This window comes from Pygoscelis adeliae, unplaced genomic scaffold, assembly GCF_000699105.1.
Source record: "Pygoscelis adeliae isolate BGI_AS28 unplaced genomic scaffold, ASM69910v1 Scaffold38, whole genome shotgun sequence".
Taxonomy (NCBI): Eukaryota; Metazoa; Chordata; class Aves; order Sphenisciformes; family Spheniscidae; genus Pygoscelis; species Pygoscelis adeliae.
In genome coordinates, this window is record NW_008825614.1 from 1,793,144 (window position 1) to 1,796,594 (window position 3,451).

The following is a 3,451-nucleotide window of genomic DNA, read 5'->3' on the forward strand; positions in this document are numbered from 1 at the left end:
CAGCCTGAAGGAAACCGAGTGCCTTTCACCTTCCACGGAGCAAGTATTCTGTGTGACATTTCAGTGATTTTGTACCATTTCCAAGATCTGCCTCAGATCCTACGTGCTTCAAGTATACACTGGAACCTGAGTTTGGACTCTCTTGTTGTCCTTCAGTAGCCCTTGATGCTGCAGGGAAGGGTGAACGTGTTCATCGGTGCCTATCAGTTGCTCCTCTGTTGCTGTTCTCTCAATTGTATCAGGCCTGAAATGCCTCTCGTGTACTTTCAACAGCTGTAGGAACCCTTGGCTTGCTCTCTGTAACGTTTGCAAGTATGTAAATAAATGCCAGCCAGTGCTATAGGACACGGTTTAGAGGAGCTTAGGACCAAATTCCCCGGGTGGTAAAGATTCTTAGGGCTGGTGAAGTTTTGGGAGCGACTGCGAGTATATGAAGGTTGCTTTAAGAAACAGAAAACATTTTAAATCCCTGCTCGGCTCAGTGTAAAGTTTTTCTTGTTTTCCAAAGGTACTTTATTTCAAACGATCTTGTCTACTGTTTTACATTCCGCAGCAACAGGCTGACTTTTCTGGTCCTCTTCAGGAAAAGAAACAGCCAAAGCAGTTCTTTCATCAGCGTGGGAAATGAGACAGGTATTCAGAACAATACTCTTCTGCTGAGTCACTGCTTGGAAGTAGAAGTGTCCTTGTCAAATTGCATAGGTGCAACACCTGAGTGACATACTTAAGATAGCGCTGGTCGTAAAACAGTTGGTAGGCTGTCAGTGGTTAGAGGGTATTTCCTTGTGGTTTATTTGCCCCTTACTGTTACATAGGTAAAAGAATAAGCAATCCACAGTAATGCAACTCAAATTTAACTTACACCAACCCTTTTTCCTCGTATCTAGACTCATATGTTTTATGACTAAATCATTCACTCCGGTAGGTACTTGTATGTGAATCCTGAGAAATGGTCCTGTCATCTTTGTCAGGAGTGCGGTTGTACACCTTTCCTTAACCTTCTGTATTTGCTTGATATGAAAGGGTTCTTCCGTAGAAGTATTTCCATCAAATGCTAGGATTGGTCTTGGAAAGACCAGGCTGTGCAAAGGTGCAGGTTGCTCAAATGTGCAGCTTGTCAACCATTTCTTGTAACTCTTGTATCGGACTGGATACCAGTAGTACCATAGTGAAATAACTGACATCTGTATATGGTAACTGGCCATGGTTCTGATACGGAAAAATGACCAGTCACTAATAGTATGATACCTTGATGTATGTCTGAATTTCTTTTTGTCTGCCATTACTCTGTACTTGCTGTTTTTTCATGATGTAGAACCCCCACTGCACTTTCCAGCTCTACATGTGGGCAGCTCTGCTCCCAAAGGGAGCGCGTGTGTTGCCAACCTAGTATGTCCTGGTTTCGGCAGGGATAGAGTTAATTTCCTTCCTAGTGGCTGGTACAGTGCTGTGTTTTGGATTTAGGGTGAGAACAAAGTTGATAAGGCACCGATGTTTTAGTTGTTGCTAGGTAGGGGGGCACAGCCAAACTGGCCAAAGGGACATTCCATACCATGTGACGTCATGCTCAGTACATAAACTGGGGGAAGCTGGCCGGGGGGGCCGCTGCTCGGGGACTGGCTGGGCATCGGTCGGCGGGTGGTGAGCAATTGTACTGTGCATCACTTGCTTTGTGTATTATTATTATTATTATCATTTTATTTCAATTATTAAACTGTTTTTATCTCAACCCACGAGTTTTCTCACTTGTGCTCTTCCAATTCTCCCCCCCATCCCACCGGGGTGGGGGAGAAGTGAGCGAGCAGCTGCGTGGTGCTCAGTTGCCGACTGAGGTTAAACCACGACAAGTAGGACTAACATCAGCACATGGATGTGTCTCAGTGGCGAATGTACGCAGAACAAGCTGGTGGCTTTCCAGGTGTACTTTTTTCTTCTTCTTTTAACAACCACTCTTCTTCCTACCAAAAAAGCTCCTCTCAGAAATTCTGGAGAGCATAATCAGTGGGAATATTTCTTGATTAAAAGATTCCCATCAGAAGCACGTGAACATAACAAATACATTTTGGCTAGGTTAATCATTTTAGCCAGGTGAATTTCTTAACTAAGTTCACAGCACAGCTGCATCACTCCGGTCCCTTCCCTGTACGAGACACGAAGCCATCCCACGAGGTGCTGCTTCCGCCCGTTTCTTTCTTTCCTGTGTTCAGCAGCTCACTGCCCATGCTACTCCTTCACAACAAGCTGTGCAACTGATTGGTGGTATTGGTATGCAACAGGATAAAACCTCCACTACCCTTATGTTGGTTTTTCATCTACAGAAAAACACAATGGAAGGAAATTTCTTCTCAGGCTGTAAAAGAATCCAAGTATAACCTCTACATGAGGTTGCTGTTAGATTGCAGTGTCTGGCTGTGCAACTGGTGATTCTTTTTTCAAGAGGGGAAAGAACCAAAAAAGCAGTGCTTCTGCTTCTGGTCAGCAAACCTGCACCAGTTCGGTTGTATCGGGAACCGGGCCTATAGGGGGAGGGAGGTGTAGAAGACACAGGGCCTAGGAAGCCATGAGGTTTTTCTGAGGAGGATGAGGTGACCTGAGGGCCTCAGACTGGTGCTGTCTGTAGAAAGTGCCTAAGAATAAAAAGCCCAAACTTGGGCTTCCATATCCTTGCCTCTGGCACGGCCTGCTACAGTCTTTTAGGTGGCCCCCACGGCACGACGGGAAGGACGAGGGAGGTAAGTCAGCACTGGCATGGTGGCCACAAGCAAAGAAGCAGCAGGAAAAAGGCTGAGCAGTCTCACCTGTGGGCTGGCAGGCTCCTGCAACCTGCCGGGCCATGGCGGGGCCGTGGCTGGGCCGGGCTGTCATGGAGAGGAGGAGGGTGAGGAGGAAGGGGATGTGCTGCGGGGAGCGGGGCAGGGGATGGCAGTGGGTGACGGTCGAGGTGCTGATGGGGAGGGTCAGGATGTGCTACTGGCCCTACAGAGTTGCCTTCGGCTGGAGAGGCGCTAAGGTGGGCACCCGCATGGCAGTAGGGGCCCCACCACCATCTTCCCCCGGGCTGTCATGGAGAGGAGGAGGGTGAGGAGGAAGGGGATGTGCTGCGGGGAGCGGGGCAGGGGATGGCAGTGGGTGACGGTCGAGGTGCTGATGGGGAGGGTCAGGATGTGCTACTGGCCCTACAGAGTTGCCTTCGGCTGGAGAGGCGCTAAGGTGGGCACCCGCATGGCAGTAGGGGCCCCACCACCATCTTCCCCCATGGAGGAGAGCATTTTGCCAGTCCCTCCTCGAGCTCCTCCTGCTGCTCAGCCTTCTCTAAGCTGTGGAAAATGGGGCCAGGCTGGCCCTCCCTCCTCCTGCTGCCGAAGCCACACAGGCCCCACAGACCACGGGCATGTGCCAGGGCTGCAGCTGAGGGCAGCAGCTGAGGTGGTGGTGCTGCCATGGCGGAACC